We start from the raw sequence: 10,379 nt of genomic DNA on the forward strand, positions 1-10,379 counted from the left end.
CCCATATTTTCATTCCAGTTGAGACCTGATTTGTAACCCAGGATGTGATCTATTCTGGAGACTGTTCCATGTGCACTAGAGAAGAATGTGTATTCTGTTGTTTTGGAGTGTAATGTTCTGAAAATACCTGTGAAGTCCTTCTAGTCCAGTGTCATTTAAAGCCTTTATTTCCTTGTTGATCTTTTGCTTAGATAATCTGTCCATTTCCGGGGTGGGGTGGTGATTAAAGTCCCCTACTATTATTGTATTATTATCAATGTGTTTCTTTGAATTTGTTACTAATTGGTTTATATAATTGGCTGCTCCCATGTTAGGAGCATAGATATTTTAAATTGTTAGATCTTCTTGTTGGATAGACCTTTTAAGTAAGTGTCTTTCCTCATCCCTTATTATACTCTTATTATTGTCTTTGGTTTAAAATCTATTTTTTCTGGTATAAGGATTGCCTCCCCAGCTTTCTTTTGATGTCCATTAGCATGATAAATAGTTTTCTGTCCCCTCACTTTAAATCTGGAGGTGTCTTTGGGTCTAAAATGAGTCTCTTGTAGACAGCATTATCAATGCATCTTGGTTGTTTTTTTTTTATCCAATTTGATAACCCTGTGTCTTTTGATTGGGACATTTAGAGTAACCATTTACATTCATGGTAACCATTGAAAGATACGAATTTAGTGCCATTGTACTGCCTGTAAGGTGACTGTTACTGTATACTATTTCTGTTCCTCTGGTCTGTTACTTTTAGGCTCTCTCTTTGCTTAGAGGACCTCTTTCAATATTTCCTATAAGGCTAGTTTGGTGTTTGCAAATTCTTTTAGTTTCTGTTTGTCCTGGAAGTCTTTTATTTATCTCTCCTTCTATTTTCAATAACTGTCTAGCTGGATATAGTATTCTTGGCTGCATATTTTTCTCTTTTAGTGCTCTAAATATATCATTCCAGTCCTTTCTGGCCATTCAGGTCTCTCTGGATAGGTCTGCTGCCAATGTAATGTTTCTTCTGTTGTAGGTTACAGACCCCTTCTCCTGAGTTGCTTTCAGGATTTTCTCTTTGTTGAGACTTGTAAGTTTTACTATGAGATGACGGTGTTGACCTATATTTATTGATTTTGAGAGGGGTTCTCTGTGCCTCCTGGATTTTGATGCCTGTTTCCTTCCCCAAATTAGGGAAGTTCTCTGCTATATTTGCTCCAATATACCTTCTGCACCCCTCTGTCTTTCTTCTTCTTCTGGGATCCCAATTATTCTAGTATTTTTTTCATCTTATGGTATCACTTATCTCTCAGATTGTCCCTGAATCTGAATCTCTCAGATTCTCTCCCTCTGTTTTTCTCAGCTTCTTTTTTCTGCATTATTTTGTCTTGCGTATCACCAATTCTCTCTTCTGCCTCATTTATCCTAGTAGTTAGAGCCTCAGTTTTTTATTGTACCTCATTAATAGCCTTTTTTATTTTGATCTGGTTAGATTTTAGTTCTTTTATTTCTTCAGAAAGGGATTCTCTAGTATCTTCTATGCTTTTTTTCAAGCCCAGCTACTTTATAATCATTCTGAACTGTAGTTTGAACATCTTACCAATGTCTGTATTGATTACGTCCCTTGTAGTCAGTACTGCCTCTTGTTCTAATTTTGAGGGGAGTTTTTCCATTTTGTGATTTTGTCCAGAGAAGAATAGAGGAATGAGAGAACAAAAAGCTAAAAAGTAAAAATGACCCTAGGAAAATATACACAAAACAAATCAGAAGAGACCCAAAACAGGGGGGGAAGGTGAGGCGGGGTGAGATATGATCAGGCTGCTGAATAAAACAGAGCCACACACTAGATTTGGGATATATTTTGGACTGTTAGAAGAAACTTCCTCCCAACATTTTAAAGAAGGAAAAACATATATATATATATATATATATATATATATATATATATATATATATATACAAAAATAAGGTAAATATGATGAAGGAATGGAATATGACTATAAAGATGAAAATTAAAAAAGATTTTTACAAAGGAATTGATATGCTTGAAATCGGGTAATGTGATGCCGCCAGTTTTGTTTTTGTTTTTCAACATTTCCTTAGCAATTCGGGGTCTCTTCTGATTCCATACAAATTTTAGGATTATTTGCTCCAGCTCTTTGAAAAATACCAGTGGAATTTTGATTGGAATGTCGTTAAAAGTAGATTGCTCTAGGCAGTATAGACATTTTAACAATTTTATTCTTCCAATCCAAGAGCATGGAACAGTCTTCCATCTTTTGGTGTCTTCTTCAATTTCTTTCATGAGTGTTCTGTAGTTCCTCGAGTACAGGTCCTTTACCTCTTTGGTTAGGTTTATCAAAGCTGTGATCACCAAGACAGTGTGGTATTGGCATAAAACAGACACATAGACCAGTGGAACAGAGTGGAGAGCCCAGATATGGACCCTCAACTCTATGGTCAAATAATCTTTGACAAAACAGGAAAAAATATACAATGGAAAAAAGACAGTCTCTTCAATAAATGGTGTTGGGAAAACTGGACAGCGATATGTAGAAGAATGAAACTCGACCATTCTCTTACACCATACACAAAGATAAACTCGAAATGGATAAAAGACCTCAATGTGAGACAGGAATCCATCAGAATCCTAGAGGAGGACATAAGCAGTAACTTCTTCGATATCAGCCACAGCAACTGCTTTCAAGATATGTCTCCAAAGGCAAAGGAAACAAAAGCGAAAATGAACTTTTGGGACTTCATTGAGATCAAAACCTTCTGCACAGCAAGGGAAACATTCAACAAAGCAAAAAGGAAACCCACAGAATGGGAGAAGATATTTGCAAATGACAGTACAGACAAAAGGTTGATATCCAGGATCTATAAAGAACTCCTCAAACTCAACACACACAAAACAGATAATCATATCAAAAAATGGGCAGAAGATATGAACAGACACTTCACCAATGAAGACATGCAAATGGCTATCAGACACATGAAAAAATGCTCATCATCACTAACCATCAGGGAGATTCAAATTAAAACTACATTGAGATACCACCTGACACCAGTTAGAATGGCCAAAATTAGCAAGACAGGAAACAACGTGTGTTGGAGGGGATGTGGAGAAAGGGGAACCCTCTTACACTGTTGGTGGGAATGCAAGTTGCTACAGCCACTTTGGAGAACAGTGTGGATTCCTCAAGAAATTAAAAATAGAGCTTCCCTATGACCCTGCAATTGCACTGCTGGGTATTTACCCCAAAGATACAGATGTAGTGAAAAGAAGGGCCCTAATGTTTATTGCAGCAATGACCACGGTCGCCAAACTGTGGAAAGAACCAAGATGCCCTTCAACGGACGAATGGATAAGGAAGATGTGGTCCATATACACAATGGAGTATTATGCCTCCATCAGAAAGGATGAATACCCAACTTTTATAGCAACATGGATGGGACTGGAAGAGATTATGCTGAGTGAAATAAGTCAAGCAGAGAGAGTCAAGTATCATATGGTCTCACTTATTTGTGGAGCATAACAAATAACACGGTGGACATGGGGAGATGGAGAGGAGAGGAAGTTGAGGGAAACTGGAAGGGGAGATGAACCATGAGAGACTGTGGACTCTGATAAACAACCAGAGGGTTTTGAAGGGGCGGGGTGAGGGTGGGGTGGGAGGTTGAGGAACCAGGCGGTGGGTAACAGGGAGGGCACATACTGCATGAAGCACTGGGTGTGGTGCAAAAACAATGAACACTGTTACGCTGAAAATAAACAAATAAAAAAAATAAATAAACACACCAAAAAAAAAAAAAAGGAATTGATAAGAAGTTGGTTGAAAAAAGAAAGAAAAGAAGAAGAAGAAGAAGGAGAGAATGTGATCAGGCAGGAGACTAGAACTAAGCCATACACTAGATTAATGTACATTTTGTTCCATTGCATGAAACTGTGTTCCAAAATTTAAAGAAAGAAAAACATATATATTTAAAAAATAAGGTTAAGAACAATGAAGAGATAAAATATGAGTATAAAAATGAAAATTAAAAAGATTTCAGGAAAGGAATTGGTAAAATTTTGGTTGAAAAAGAGAAGAAGAAAAAAAAAACAGAAAAAGAAATAGATAATTTTAAAAATTAACTTTGAAAGACTAAAGGATCATGGGGAAAATGACATGAATTCTATGTGCTGCATTCTGGTAGCACTGGAGGTTTACAGTTCTCATTGATTAGTAAACTTGTCTTGGCTGGATATTCTTGCTGATCTTATGTGGGAGAGGTCTGTTGTAGTGATTATCAAATGTCTTTGCCCAGATGGAATTGCACTGCCCCTGCCAGGGGCCAGGCTAAGCAATCTGTTTGGGTTTGTTCTTGGTAGCTTTCATTCCCTAAATGCTTTCCCTACAGCTTTGGAGAACGAGAATGAAAATGGTGTCTTCCCATTCTCTGGCCCCAGAGAACTTGGAGCTTCATTCCTAAATGAGTCCTCAGAGAAAAGCAGTCAATCCTTCCTTATCTCCCTGGTTTGTGGCTGCTCTCTATGCTCACCTGGCCTGTTATCGAGCATTTCTATCTCTGGCACATGACCCCATTTGGAGTTTCCAAACCCAGCAGATTCCTGTGCTGTGCTCCCGTGCTACTCCTCCTGGGGTAGGAAGAGGGGTCTGTCCTTGATCTGCCACTCGTGGGGTCCCTACTTAAAGAGTGGTGGCCCAGCTGTGCCCGGGATCACGGTTTATGGCAATCCCAAGCTGAGAGCCCACAACTTGGCTCCGTCTTTGCAGTTGGCTTCCCCACTCTGATACTTGGGAACTCTGCCAATCTATGACACCCCTGGTCTTTCTGTGACCCTGAGGGTCCTGAGACCACACTGTCCCAGTGAGGGTTCCACCCCTGCTTAGCCACTGGAGCGATGTCCCCCAGTGGAACAGACTTATAAAAAGTTCTGATTTGTGCTCTGCTGTTCTCTCACTTGCCGGGAGCCAGCTGACTGAGGCTCCCTCCCCTCATAGCTCTCTTCCCAAATATAGCCTTGGATTCACTTCTTCACACATCCTACCTTCTAGAAAGTGGTTGCTTTTCTGTTCATCTAATTGCTGCTGTTCTTTTCTATCATCTCCTCTTGAGTTTGTAGGTGTTCAGAATGGCTTGATAACTATCTAGCTGAATTCCTGGGACCCGCCAAAATTTAGGTCTTCTACTTCTCCGCCATCTTGCTCCTCTGCATTACAACCATTCTTACATATACATTCTTCCATTATTATCCACCTTTTCTAATTTCTTTTCCAAGCCCTAAAGGCCCAAATATGACAACATGATTTTATTAAATAGTCTTAGATTAGTACATCTTCATTCTCGTTTCAGGTTGCACTGTTTTTAGGGGAAATTATTCCAACTTACCTTTATCTCTTAACATCTTCCATATATTATCTGGCTCAGTCCTTTTGTATGCAACTTTCACCCAGGGCAGTGACTCTCTTCTTAGATCATTAATTACTTTCAGAATCCTATGAATGCTATGGACTCTCTCTCTAGAAAAATACATGCACTTCTACTGGTAATATCAGAGGGCTCATGGACCCTCTTTAAGGGCATTTAAGGACTCCAAATTAAGAACCTTAAAAAGTGAATAAAACATGTTTTTCTAAATTTGTCAATCAATTAGCCAAATAGGTATTGAAAACATAAGTTTTTAGGGGAAGTTGGTCACCTGAAGAACTTGATTTTAAACATAAGTGATTATCTCTTGTTTTATCCTAAAATAAAACTAATAAACTAAATAAATAAAACAGTGATCATATTCTAAAGAGTTGTCATGCAGAGTCAAAAAGCAATTGCCTCACATATCCATTGCTAATGTTTTATGTTATAAATGAAGCAGATTTCGCCCTCATTCAAGACTAGTCTTGCGGCTACTTCAATTTTTTTTTTCTTTTTTCAATTTTTTATTTATTTTTTCTTTTTTCAATTTTTTTTTCTTTTTTCTTTTTTCTTCTTCTGCTAAATTTTTTTAAAAACTTTTACCCTTTTCTTTTTTAACGTTTTTTGACTAGTTCATCTAAATATATATATTTTTTCTTTCTTTTTTATATTTTTTTATTTGTTTTATTTTTTAAATTTTTTTTCTTTTTTTTTTTCAGAACCTGTTTTTTATCCCCTTCCCCCCCCCCCACAATTTGGGGTCTCTTCTGATTTGGTTACAGCGCATTTTTCCGGGGTCTTTGCCACCCTATTAGTAGTTTATTTGCTCCTTCATATCCTCCTATCTGGACAAAATGACAAGGCGGAAAAAATCACCACAAACAAAAGAACAAGAGACAGTACCGAAGGCTAGGGACCTAATCAACACAGACATTGGTACTATGTCAGATCAAGAGTTCAGAATGACGATTCTGAACATTCTAGCCGGGCTCGAAAAAGGCATGGAAGATATTAGAGAAACCCTCTCTGGAGATATTAAAGCCCTTTCTGGAGAAATTAAAGAACTAAAGTCTAACCAAGTTGAAATCAAAAAAGCTATTAATGAGGTGCAATCAAAAATGGAGGCTCTCACTGCTAGGATCAATGAGGCAGAAGAAAGAATTAGTGATATAGAAGACCAAATGACAGAGAATAAGGAAGCCGAGCAAAAGAGGGACAAACAGCTACTGGACCATGAGGGGAGAATTCGAGAGATAAGTGACACCATAAGACGAAACAACATTAGAATAATTGGGATTCCAGAAGAAGAAGAAACAGAGAGGGGAGCAGAGGGTCTATTGGAGAGAATCATTGGAGAGAATTTCCCTAATATGGCAAAGGGAACAAGCATTAAAATCCAGGAGATGCAGAGAACCCCCCTCAAAGTCAACAAGAATAGGTCCACACCCCGTCACCTAATAGTAAAATTTACAAGTCTTAGTGACAAAGAGAAAATCCTGAAAGCAGCCCGAGAAAAGAAATCAGTAACATACAATGGTAAAAATATTAGATTGGCGGCAGACTTATCCACAGAGACCTGGCAGGCCAGAAAGAGCTGGCATGATATATTCAGAGCACTCAACGAGAAAAACATGCAGCCAAGAATACTCTATCCAGCTAGGCTATCATTGAAAATAGAAGGAGAGATCAAAAGCTTCCAGGACAAACAAAAACTGAAAGAATTTGCAAACACCAAACCAGCTCTCCAGGAAATATTGAAAGGGGTCCTCTAAGCAAAGAGAGAGCCTAAAAGTAGTAGATCAGAAAGGTACAGAGACAATATACAGTAACAGTCACCTTACAGGCTACTAATGGCACTAAATTCATATCTCTCAATAGTTACCCTGAATGTTAATGGGCTAAATGCCCCAATCAAAAGACACAGGGTATCAGAATGGATAAAAAAACAAAACCCATCAGTATGTTGCCTACAAGAAACTCATTTTAGACGCGAAGACACCTCCAGATTTAAAGTGAGGGGGTGGAAAACAATTTACCATGCTAATGGGCATCAGAAGAAAGCTGGGGTGGCAATCCTTATATCAGATCAATTAGATTTTAAGCCAAAGACTATAATAAGAGATGAGGAAGGACACTATATCCTACTCAAAGGGTCTGTCCAACAAGAAGATCTAACAATTTTAAATATCTATGCCCCTAACGTGGGAGCAGCCAACTATATCAACCAATTAATAACAAAATCAAAGAAACACATCAATAATAATACAATAATAGTAGGGGACTTGAACACTCCCCTCACTGAAATGGACAGATCATCCAAGCAAAAGATCAACAAGGAAATAAAGGCCTTAAATGACACACTGGACCAGATGGACATCACAGATATATTCAGAACATTTCATCCCAAAGCAACAGAATACACATTCTTCTCTAGTGCACATGGAACCTTCTCCAGAATAGATCACATCCTGGGTCACAAATCAGGTCTCAACCGGTATCAAGACTAACTTCTTTTAACTTTATTGAGATTAAGGTTCTAAATATACCAGGCTCTATGTGACTTAAGTTTTCTCAAGAGACATAGTTCATTATACCTTCATATGCAGTCTTTGAAATTAAAAAGGGAGCTTTGATTAAAGTAAAATTTTACTTAATTCTTACTTGTATGATTTCAAGTGGTCAGAAGTTTCTCAGAAGGCCCTGTTTGGGGGCAGGGGATGGTATTTCAATATATCTTCACATAATACCTTTATATTAATTGTGTGTATATAAATTCTGTTATTCCTAGCTTATTTTTATAGACATGTTAAGTTTAAATGATAGTTTACATTTTATGAGTATTATTCTGTTTTGTCTTCTGGAACACCTCACAATCCAATAAAAATCTTAATGCTATTCTTACAGGCTTCTAGTCCTTAAGGCTCCACTTAGCAGCCAGAATCCATAAAACCAAGAAGGACTGAAGCCTGTCAACATCCCTTTTAATCAACTCAGGGGTTTTTATGGAAAGACTCAAGGCCATAGGGCTGTCCCTTCCCGCAGGGATTGGTATTCGTTGCCTCTTTCAGTTCTGACAGCCCAAGAAGTTTGAGAGGCTGTGAGGCTGAGTCAGAACCAGTTTCCACTTTGACACTACAGAATGGCTCAGAAATGTCCTCTATATTTTAACTATGAATTCAATGTAGCATCTGTATGTGAAAAGTAAGCAATATAACCATAGTCTGAGGCACTTATTTTAAGATCAGTACAGGTAAATTATTCCCTGCCTCAGATCCTGGTCCCATCCTTGCTGAGGACCTCGGTGCCATCTGTCAGTCTCATTTTCTTAAGCTTTCTGAGCTTGAAGCTTTAAAAATCTCTTCACAGCCAAGGAAATACAGTGTTGGTGTTTGCATTCATATGCATATGCAATAGACGTAAAGAAATAGTGATCTCTTCTTCATTTTTGAAATCATATTTGGAACTTCATACCATTCCCTCAGACTTTTTTCTATTAAAAAAGTAGAATTTTTTTTAAAGTATATTGAGTTCAGATTGTCATTTGTTACTGACACACATTTTTGAGATGGCTAATAGCTTGTAGGTTGTAATTTTTAGGGTAGATTAAATTTAAAGGTAGATTAAATTCTATTTTTAAAAAATTTTTCAGTGTTCCAAGATTCATTGTTTATGCACCACACCCAGTGCTCCATGCAATGTGGTCCTTCCTTAATACCTACCACCAGGTTCACTCATCCCCAAACCCTCAGTTTGTTTCTCAGAGTCTCACAGTCTCTCATGGTTCATCTCCCCCTCTGATTTCCCCCAATTCACTTTTCCTTTCCTTCTCCTAATGTCCTCCACATTATTTCTTATGTTCCACAAGTAAATGAAACCATATGATAATTGACTTTCTCTGCTTGACTTACTTCACTCATCATAATCTCCTCCAGTCCCGTCCATGTTGATACAAAAGTTGAGTATTCATCCTTTCTGATGGAGGCGTAATATTCTATAGTATATATGAACCATATCTTCTTTATTCATTCGTCCACTGAAGGGCATCTTGGCTCTTTCCACAGTTTGGTGATTGTGGCCACTGCTGCTATGAACATTGTAGTACATATGGCCCTTCTTTTCAATGCATCTGTATCTTTGGGGTAAATACCCAGTAGTGCAATTGCAGGGTCATAAGGTAGCTCTATTTTTAATTTCTTAAGGAATCTCTACACTGTTTTCCAAAGTGACTGCACCAACTTGCATTCCCACCAACAGTGTAAGAGGGTTCTCTTTTCTCCACATCCTTTCCAACACTTGTTTTTTCTTGTCTTGTTAATTTTGGCCATTCTAACTAGTGTAAGGTTGTATCTCACTGTGGTTTTGATTTGAATTTCCCTGATGGCTAATGATAATGAACATTTTTTCATGTCTCTGTTAACCATTTGGATGTCTTCTTCAGAGAAGTGTCTGTACATGTCTTCTGCCCATTTTCTGACATGATTATCTGTTTTGTGTGTGTTGAGTTTGAGGAGTTCTTTATATATCTTGGATATCAGCCCTTTGTAGTGTCATTTGTGAATTCTTCTCCCATTCCGTGGGTTGCCTCTTTGTTTTGTTGACTGTTTCCTTTGCTGTGCAGAAGCTTTTTATCTTGATGAGGTCCCAAAGTTCATTTTTGCTTTTGTTTCCTTTGCCTTTGGAGACATGCATTAAATTTAAAGGTGAAGTATTTGTTTGGGGATTCTCAGTTATGAAAAGACTGAAAAACACTAGGAAAACTGATTTGACCTCTTTACTGACTGATGATCTTTTAGAAAATACTTGAATTTAGAAAATAAATAATAGATTTATTAGATCAACACTTCTTACTGAAAGGAAATATTTAGCATACATATTTTAAATTTCTAAAATATCTGGAATATTACATCAGATAAAGATACAGTCCTTAGAACTGACTCTTTTAGTTTAGTGGCTTCCAGACTTTTGACCATGACCTGTAGAAAGGTAAGAAATAT

Source organism: Meles meles, unplaced genomic scaffold (assembly GCF_922984935.1).
Source record: "Meles meles unplaced genomic scaffold, mMelMel3.1 paternal haplotype, whole genome shotgun sequence".
NCBI classification, from domain to species: domain Eukaryota; kingdom Metazoa; phylum Chordata; class Mammalia; order Carnivora; family Mustelidae; genus Meles; species Meles meles.